The 10,760-nt window shown below is 40.7% G+C and overlaps 1 pseudogene; it reads left to right on the top strand.

The window, feature by feature from the left end:
• The first annotated feature begins 2,680 nt into the window (after positions 1-2,680).
• Positions 2,681-2,748, top strand: LOC138388953 (U7 small nuclear RNA; annotated as a pseudogene).
• The last annotated feature ends 8,012 nt before the right edge of the window (positions 2,749-10,760 follow it).

The following is a 10,760-nucleotide window of genomic DNA, read 5'->3' as shown; positions in this document are numbered from 1 at the left end:
ATGGATCATAGACCTAAGTGTAAAACCTAATCCTACAAAACTTCTACAAGAAAACATATACAAAAATCTTTTTTACCTGGGGTTAAGCAAAGATTTCTCAGCTACGGAGGAAAAAAAAAATGATAAATTGGATTTTACCAAAATCAAGAACTCCTGTTCTTTCAAAGACACTATTGAAAGAATGAAAAGCCACACCACAGATAAGGAGAAACTATTTTCAAATTGCATATCTAATAAAGGATTTCTATCCAGGATATAGAAGGGGCTCCCAAAACTTAATAATGAGAAAACATCAACCTAGTAAAAACACAGCCTCAAGATTTGAATAGATGGGAGAAGATACACCAAATTGTTTCAGCTCTTTATTGCTGAGTACCAAATAACTCCCACTTGGTAGCACAAAAAGTAATGATTTATTATTTCTCACTGTTCTATGGGTCAGGAATTCTTTCAGGGCTGAGCCGGGCAGTCCTTGTGCCCCATATGGTATCATGTAGTGATACTCATTTGGTTGCATTCAGTAGGTGACTGGGCTGGAAGGTCCAAGAAGGTCTTACTCATATCTGGCACCTCCCTGCTCCAATATACAAAGACTCTCTCTTTCTGCATGGTGTTCCATCCTTCGGTACTCTTGTGTGAATATCTGTTCTTCATGGTAGCAGCTTGCCAGAGCATGAAGGTGGAAGCTGCTGGAACTGCTCAAGGGCTAGGCAAGGAATTGGAACAGTATGACTTCTATCATATTCTACCGCCCCAAGCAAGTCACAAGACCAGCCTGGAGTTAAGGTCAAGGGAATTAGGCTCCACCTCTGCAGGCAGGTGCACTTACAGGAATGGGAGGAATTGTTGGCAACCACATTTGGAGACCATCTACCACACACATGATAACAATTAGAAAGTAGTATTTGTACAAATGTAGAAAAATTAATTTAAGGTAAAACACATATTAAATGAGAAATAAGACAAATCACCAGAAAGATAAAACAACTGAACTTTTATGCAATTTAAGCATGGCTTAAAATGTATAAAGGAAATACTGATTGAATTGCAAAGAGAAATAAATAAATCCACAAACATGATGGTATATTTTAATATCCACCTCTTTCAGAAAATGACGTCAAAAAAGAAAATAAATTTAAAATAAATACAGATATATGGAGTCGAATCGTACAATAAACAAGTTTATTTATCAGCTATATGACAGATATAATTTTCTACCCATCAAACAGAAAATAGATATTCTTTTCAAATGTCCATGAAACACAAAATTTTGACCATGTATTATCCCTCAATATTAACCTTAACACATGTCATAAATTATATAGGCATGGGACAGTCTTGTAGGTGTTAGATTAAAAAAAAGAAAGAAAGAAAAAGACATTGTATAGATCCCTTTTTCTGAGCTCAAGGAGATTTAGAAATAAATATCAAATTAACTCTTGGTCCAGAAAACTTTTTTTTTTAAACTGAATTGTTTAGAAAGTAGTAACACTTCGAAATTTTTAGTGGTAGCATTCCACATCCAGTAAAGTCTGAATCTTGTTTTGGATCAACCCTCCCACTGAGAAAAAAACAACCAGAAAATCTGGATTAAGAAATATGTTTGGAGGCATTGGAGAGCTACCAAGATAGTGTAAATTTGGGGCCAAGATCTGGGGTGGGAGGAAATATAAGATAGGTGAGCCCAGAATTTGGCAGCAGTTTTCCACTCAAGGGACTTGCTAATTTAAAAATTGAAGTAACAGCTTAGAGGCCAAGAAACTGAACAGGAATTTCAGAACTCTTAGGGGGTGGGGGACCAAAACTGGAGTTTAAGACCTGTGAAGGATGGGAAACCAGGTAAACATTCCCAGCTTTCTTTAAATGAATCCTAGAAATAGATCAGCCCCACAAGGATGCAGCCCAACTTGATTGGAATAAGATGAGCTGCCTCTGGCTTATCCGCCTGCCAAAAGCAAAAGAACATCCTCCCTGGAGAAAGATAACATCATGCAGAGCCTCGAATTATCTCTATAATTTTTATCATACACAATGCCCAGCACTCAGTCAATAAAAACCAGGTTCACAAAAGATAAGCTTTGACTGAAAACCAAGAGAACAAAAAAGTAGGTAAAATTGGTTTGACTTTTGCCAACCGCTGAGTGGTTTGAGTTCCTATCAAACCAAGCCTATCTCAGATGAAAACTGTGAGTTCTTGACAAACTATAATAAACAACTATCTGAAAGCAATGGAGAGCAATCAAAAACCAGGCAGAAACTGGAGGGGAATCGATATTTGAAAGAAGGAAAAGGCATTGGGTGATTTGTGCATTTCAGCAGCTCTTTGCATGAAAGAAAAGCCTAGTGTTCACAGTCTGGAATTACTAAAACTTGAATAGAAAATCCAGTCTTACTCACTCAAGAATCAAAAGACAGAGTTTCCACAGTAGCTAGAAATTCAGGGAGGAACTCTCAGAAAGAAAAAAGCCAGAGAGGGGAAGCCCCACATTCTGTATGTAAACTCTGCCCAAATCTCTGGATGGCCCCTGAACTGGGTATACATTGGGTAGGCTCCAAGCAAACCAGCCCAGACTTAGGAACTCAACTGAAGTTTCAGCTGCCACCCACCACAGAAGATAGAGTTTGCAGTTTGGGTTCAACCAAGGCAATTGCTTGCTTTAAAAAAAAAAAAAATTAGGATGAGTGTTACAACTTTTTTAGAAGTTGTCTAGCAGGTTTTCTGGTTTTCACTGGAACTTTGCTGCCCCCTAAACTAAAAACAAAAAACAAACAACAGCAACAACAAATAGCACTTTTAGGAGGAATATACTAGAATCCAAAGTTTCTTTAAAAAAAACTTTAAAAAATATTTTGTTTTGTTTTTTTTACCATTCAACATCTCACAAACAGATAGAATCCAAAGTTTCTATAGCTTATCATTCACAATGTCCAGGATACAATCTAAAACTACTTAACATGTAAGAAATAGGAAAACATGATCCATAGTCAGGAGAAAAGAGAATCAATAGAGAGTGACCCTAAGATGACCTAGGTGTTGAAATTAGCAAATAAGGGTCTTAAAACAACTATTATAACTATGCTCAAAAACATAAAGGAAAATATACTTATAATGGATAAAATATAGGAAATATTAGCAGAAAAGTAGAAATTATGAAAAAGAACCAAATAGAAGTTGTATGACTGAAAAAATATAATTTCTGAAATAAAAAATGTACTGTAGGCTTAACTTATTGGAGATGAGAGAGGAGTCAGTAAATTTGAAGATAAATCAATAGGAATTATCCAGTCTGAAGAACAGAGTGTCAGGTACCTGAGAGATCATACCGGAAAGATTAAGTCATGTACTTGGAATACCAGAAGAAGAGAGAGGATGGGGGCAGAAAACATAATTGAAGAAATGATGATTTAAAATGTTCCAAAACTTTTTGAAAGGCATAAATATACAGATTCAAGAATCTCAGTAAACATCAAGCAAAATGACTATAAAAATTACTCCGAAGCACATTGTAGTCAAACTGCTGAAAACCAAAGATAAAGAGAAAATTTTAAAAGGAGTAAGAAAAACTAACATGTTACATACAAGAAAACAATTATTTTCATTGTTACCACTGAATTCTTATTAGAAACCATGGAGACCAGAAGATAGTGGAGAAAAATGCTTAAAGAAAAAAATATTCTATCAACCTAGAATATTATATCTAGTGAAAATATCCTTTGAGAATGAAGGTGTAGTAAAGATATGTTCATATTTTTTAAAAGGAGAGAAAATTTATCACAAATAGATTTTTCATTTCGTGAAATGCTAAAGGAAATTCCACAGGCTGAAGAGAAATGACACCAGATGAAATATGTATCTTTAGGAAGAAATTAAGAGCTCCATAAATGATAAATATGGAAGTAAACATAAAAGACTATTTTCCCCTCTTGATTTATTCAAAGTACATATGACCATCTTAAGCAAAAATTGTAATATTTTATTGTGGAACTGATAGCATATGTAGATATAATACGTATGATAACTTTAGTATAAAGGCTGGAAGAGGAGGGGGCATATGGTCCTATAGGGTTGCAAGGAAATTAAATTTAGAAAGTATCCTCTAATCATTATTATAATCCTTAAAAAATGATAAAAAATATAGTCCCAAATGCAATAGATTAATTAAAATAGAATTCTAAAACTAATTCGATCAACCTAAAAATGGCAGAAAAGGAGAAACAGAGGGGATAAATATACATCAAGTCATAAAATCTCAGACCTAAATCTAATCATATCAATAATTACATTGGTGTTAATGCACTAAACACTACAATTTAAAGTCATATTGCCCAAATGGATAAAAAACAAAGCCCATAATATGCGCCTAGAGACCCACTTTAAATATAGATTGAAAATAAATAGATGAAAAAGTTATACCATGCAAAAAGTAAGTATAAGAAAGCTGGAGTGATTGTATTAACATTAATACCAAATAGACTTCAAGACAAAGAATATTTCAAGAGATAAAAAAGGAGCCTGTCATCATTATATAGTGGTCAAAAATCATAAATGTGTACGTTCCTGAGAATAGAGTTTCAAAAAACATCAAGCAAAAGTTGGTAGAATTAAGGGAAAAAGACAATTCTGCAACCATAGCTGAAGATTTTCACACCTCTCTTTCAGCAATTGATAGAACAATTAGACCAAAAATAAACCAATAACGATGTAGTCTATATGCGCTGCATCTAACAGTTGGAGAGAAGGCATGGTACTTATTAACTGCCTGGAGTACATTCACCAGCACATATCATACGCTAGGCCATAAAGCAAGCCTCAATGCATTTTAAAGAATTAAGATTGCAGAATTTGGCCGGGCGCGGTGGCTCACGCCTGTAATCCTAGCACTCTGGGAGGCCGAGGCGGGTGGATCGCTCGAGGTCAGGAGTTCAAGACCAGCCTGAGCAAGAGTGAGACCCCGTCTCTACTAAAAATAGAAAGAAATTATATGGACAACTAAAATATATATATACAAAAAATTAGCCGGGCATGGTGGCGCATGCCTGTAGTCCCAGCTACTTGGGAGGCTGAGGCAGTAGGATCGCTTAAGCCCAGGAGTTTGAGGTTGCTGTGAGCTAGGCTGATGCCACGGCACTCACTCTAGCCCGGGCAACAGAGTGAGACTCTGTCTCAAAAAAAAAAAAAAAAAAAAAAGATTGCAGAATTTTTTTTATATTTTCTCATTCCAAATGAAAATGACAGAATGTATTTTTAGCCACTATAGAAATTAAATTGGAAATCAATAAAAATAAGATATTCAGCAATTAAACAATATACTTTGAAATAGTCCATGAGTCAAAGAAGAAAATCCATAGGAAATAATATAATATCTTAAACTTTTTGAAAGAATGAATTATTGAGTCAAAAATAAGCTGAGGGGGCTGCGAGTGGTGGCTCATACCTGTAATCCTAGCACTCTGGGAGGCCGAGGCGGGAGGATCGCTCAAGGTCAGGAGTTCGAGACCAGCCTGAGCAAAAGTGAGACCCCGTCTCTACTAAAAATAGAAAGAAATTATCTGGCCAACTAAAAACACATAGAAAAAATTAGCCGGGCATGGTGGCGCGTGCCTGTAGTCCCAGCTACTCGGGAGGCTGAGGCAGTAGGATTGCTTGAGCCCAGGAGTTTGAGGTTGCTGTGAGCTAGGCTGATGCCATGGCACTCTAGCCTGGACAATAGAGCAAGACTCTGTCTCAAAAAAAAAAAAAAAGAATAGCAGAAGGGAACAGAGGGATGAGTAGGAAAAGAAGAAAGGGAAGATATAAAGCCCAGAGTTCTGAGAGAAAGACAGAAGAAGAGAAAGACCAGAAGATGGCAGGAGTTCAACCTGGGAATGACAGCACAGCCCTGAGCTCAGATGCCCCCATAAGGTCCTATTGATCAAATATTGTACCTAGATTCCCTCCGGGCCCAAGTCTCTGAGCAACAGCCCATCCTGCCTATTATAATGGTGAAGCCAATATAATGTCAGAGTCACTGATCACATATGAAGGGGAAAGGGTCCCAAGATGGGCAGGAGATCCCAGAGACCCATCTCAGCACGGTCTATCCACTCCCTCCTTCTACAGGGAGAGCATCCCTGGGGGTCTGCCAGTGAACAGGACTGAGTGGCTGTGGTGAGAGTCCTGAGCATAGATACCCAGAAGGAACCAGAAACGATGCTGAGAGTCTCGTGGTGCCCGTCACAGAGGTCTGCATTTGTGTCTGAGGTCTGAGCACTCTGCCCGGAGTCCATGTGGGAGACGGATGAGGTGGTGGTGAGGGGCTGAAGCTTGTCCTGAACGTATCCTCACTATCAAGGGATGATGGAGAAGAGGCAGGAGGAAGCTGGCATTCAGCATGGCTAGGTCTGGAAAGACAGATGGAAAAGAAAAGCAGGAGGAAGGAAGAATATTAAATCAAAGAGTCCAAAGGCGCCTAGGTGCTCAGTCCTGGTCTGGGATGGAATTGACATTCCTGGGGTCTGATCCTTGGACAGACGTAAACAAAGGCACATTAAGAGATGTCACAGTGCTGGTGACTGGAGGGGAAGTCCATCTAGATTGAAGCAGGACCACTCTTAAAAGGTATACAGTCACAGACGATGGCAGACGCCTGGGAGGATAGCAAAGCCAAAGTATAAGTCCAAGGTCTCAACTTTGTGGAGTAGTGTCCAGGGAGCCAGAGTATTGGACAGGAAAAGTGAGGCAGACACTCAGACATCTAATGGAAAGTAACGGTGAAGACTACTAATAAATGAAACACAAGTTCAGGGTTTCAGCAAGATACAATATATGCCAAATGACACCTTAAAAATAAAGAATTAGGATTTTTTAAGGGATAGGCTTGCTTTATCCAGCTGAGAATCAAGTACCCTAAAGGCTAGACTAGAATTGGCCAACGCATAGCAAACATCCTGTGGCTCACTTATTTCCACTTATGGAAATTAATTAATTAATTCGTCATTAATCAATCTTGTTCTCATAGTTAAACCTATACAAGTTTTCATAGCTCTCCCTAGTGGAGCACATTGGGAAGCCACCACCAGTCAATTATACTTAGCATAAAAGATGAAACCATTTGACACCCTGGGGATATACTATACAATTCTTCCCTGTGGATGTGACCTGCAGGGGTATTTATGAGCTTCGCAGGATAAAAGGCCCCTGTCAGCAGGAGATCATCCTAGAGGACAACTCCCTCAGAACTCTCCTTGGTGCTGAAAATTGGCCTGCATTTCCCTACAGGTCCCGGATCCTGCCCCTTCCCACCCCGCTGCCAACGTTCACATGGATCAAACTTCCTGTGGGAGCCAGAGATGCACTTTGTAAATAAACAGAAACCAGGGATGAAAAAGAACAGTTTGGAAATAATTTTAAAAGACTCGTGGTAAGCATTGTTATGGGGTAGGTTTTACCAAGACCAGCACCCAGGTAACCGGGAATCCATATCAGAGAGGCTGTGGGTGAACATTACAGAATCCTACAAATCACACACGAAATTCAGAAGAAAATCCAAGGTTAGCCACCTAAAGCACACCTAGGACAGACTGATGACAGGGCAGGTCTCAGAGATAGGAAATCAGACCAAATTCAGGCACTAGGAAAGGCAAGTGAGAAAGAGTCACATGGTACTCTAGACTGAAGGTTTGTGTCTCCCCCAAAATTCATATGTTGAAATCCTAACCCCCAATGTGATGGTATTAGGATGCGAGACCTTTGGTAGGTCATTAGGTCATGAGGGTGGAGCCCTCATGAACGGGATTAGTGCCCTTTTGAAAAAGACTCTGGAGAGCCCCTTACCCCTTCCCACCACGTGAGGAAACAGCGAGACGATGCCAGGATGCAGGCCCGAAGTGGACACCAAATCTTCCGGTGACTTGATCTTGGGATTCCCAGTCTCCAGAACTGTGAGAAATAAATTTCTGCTGTTTATAAGCCACCTGGTCTACGGTATTCTGTTATGACAGCCCAAACAAACTAAGACGCATGGACATTGATGACATTCTAATGGACAGATTTTTGCTGGTTATTTCTTCATGGATACTTCTGACAGGACATTTTGTCCTATTTTAAAAATAACATATAGTCATTGTAGGAACATTGAGAAGCAAACAGAAGTAGAAATCAGGGGAAAGGCATGGCCCACAATCCCAAGATAATCTCTGTTACCATTTTGGCATATTTCTTTCCATCTTTGTTCCTTGAATATTCACATAATTGAGATGATACTTTTATATTCTAATTTTTTACTTTATATTATTAGCATTTTCTCATGTTAAAAATTCTATATAAAATCATTTGTACTAGTTGCATCACATAGCATAGTGTATGGGTGGACTATAATTTCTTAATCGTTCTCTTATTGTGTATCTTTATGTTGCTTCTATTTATTTTTATGAAAATCATAGCAATGGTATACACTTGGCTATACTTGTGTCAATATTTCTGACGATTTTCTTAAACTCCAAGAAATAGCTAAAGGATCTAAACATTTTGAGCTCCTGATGTATCTGGGCTGATTGCCTTTGAGAGACACTGTACCCATTTCTTTCTCCAACAAGGTGGTGTGAGCCGGGTTTATCACTCCTGTGCCAGTGATATCGGGTCGGGTACAGGCTAAACTGCTGCACCAAAGAGATCAGAAAATACAGCTACTCAGACAAGCTGGACATTTCTTTCCTTTTCACATAACAATCTAAGGGCAAGAAGCACCAAGCGGAGGAGGCAGTTCCCCCTGAAACATACAGGGCCTGCAGCTCCTTATGTCTTCTTCTGCCAACCCCCTGGAATCGTCTCCAACTCCATGATCAAAGGCACCCCGGTCCTCATTTGATTTCATGCTGCAAGAAAGGAGAGGGAAAGGTGGCAGAGAGCAGGCGATTTTGTTTGGGGCGAGTGAGCTGGATATTAGCCCCTCCACGCCCACTCTCTGGTCTGCGCTGTGCCTTAGGAGCCGACCTCTAGAGATTTCCTTGCCCTCTGGCTTCTGGAGTGGTTCGCCCAATGGGAGGCACCAGTAAGAGATCAGAGGATGGAGGAAGGAGATCAGGGTATCAAGTTCTCTGGTTCTGTTCTTGCTGGGGGTCACCTGTGTTCTTTCACTGAAAGCCACAGCTTCCATTGGGTGGTCCACTCCACGTCTTCTCTCTGGGTTTGTATTTGCTCCCACTGCTGCTTCTAAAGCCTGCGGCGGTTAATAGCTTCTCCCCACCGTAGCTAGCCTGAGGGTACTGCATCCCGTCTTGTTACTTCGACTAAACACAGCCTGCACTGACTTCTGACACCAACTACCCAGCGTGCGGCCGAACTTCCCAGGTTAAGAGCACGACCCTCCACGCTGCCTTCACTTTTGACGCCAGCTGCAAGTGTGGGTTTCGCAGACTAGCCTCACTTCTGGCCAGCCGGCTACAAATGCGGGAATTCCCACTACTGCCTCCAGCTCAATACTTCTAGAATAACTCAGAATTCAGGATAGCACTGTACATCTGATTAGCAAGAAGATGCAAATCAGAACCAGCCAAAGGAAGAGATGCAGGGGGCAAGGTCAGGAAGGGTCCCAAACACCAAGCTTCTATCATCCTCAGGGACCCGTTACCCTCCCAGCACATCAACGTATGGCAAGAGGCATAGTGTTGTCAACCAGGGCAGCTCACCTAAACTACAGTGGCCAGACTTTTTACTAGGGGTCCCTTACTTAGGCATGATTGACTAAATCATTGGCCATGTGGTTGAACTCGGTCTTTGGCCCCCGTCTGTCCCCAGAGGTAGGGCTAATATCACATGACTCAAAGCTCCAACCCTCTAATCACATGGTTGGCCTTTCTGGCATGATCAACCTCCACGCTGCGTCAGCTCATTAGCATACACTACCTAGGGGCCATTTGTCACCTAAACCATTCCATGTGGGCCAATAACAAAGATACCTCCATTACCCAGGAAATTCCAAGGATTTGAAGGTTACTGTCCAGGAACCGGGAACAAAGGCCAGCAAATTCTTTATTAAACACTGCCTACACCTGTGTAAATTGTCCTTTTATTTACTTGTTCTCAATTTGCCCAATTTGAAGGAGCCATCTCTTTCCTGCTGGGACCCCAACTAGCACAAATGAAACCAAAATTAAACACATCACTTTGGCACATTGCACCGCTGAGAGTTTAGTCATAGGGACATGCCTCCTGCAAAGGAGCATGGGAAATATAGTCTTTATTTGAGCATTCGTTGTCACCTAAAACTCTGTCACTGAACAAGAAAGAGAGAGCACGTTTGAGGGAATAAATAGCAGCCTGTCACACCATGTTACACACCAACATTTTAAAAATCATTGCCAGTTCGGCCAGGCGTGGTGGCTCACGCCTGTAATCCTAGCACTCTGGGAGGCCGAGGAGGGAGGACTGCTTCAGCCCAGGAGTTCGAGACCAGCCTGGGCAACAAAGTGAGACCCCATCTCTACAAAAAGTTAAAAACTTAGCTGGGTGTGGTGGTACACATCTGTAGTCCCAGCTGTTGGGGAGGCTGAGGCAGGAGGATCCCTTGAGCCCAGGAGTCTGAGGTTGCAGTGAGCTATGATCGCACCATTGCACTCTAGCCTGGGCAACAGAGCGAGACCTTGTCTCTAAAAAACAAAAAAAAAATCATTGCCAGTTTGATAGGCAAAAGGCGGTATTTTGTCATTTTACTTTGCATCTTTTTGCCTACCAGAAAGGATAAACATCCTTTCATTTTTTTATTGGCCATTTATCTTTATTT

Source organism: Eulemur rufifrons, chromosome 7 (genome assembly GCF_041146395.1).
Source record: "Eulemur rufifrons isolate Redbay chromosome 7, OSU_ERuf_1, whole genome shotgun sequence".
Lineage (NCBI taxonomy): Eukaryota > Metazoa > Chordata > Mammalia > Primates > Lemuridae > Eulemur > Eulemur rufifrons.
The sequence above is the reverse complement of the archived record's forward strand: the minus strand, read 5'-3'. Positions and strand labels throughout refer to the sequence as shown.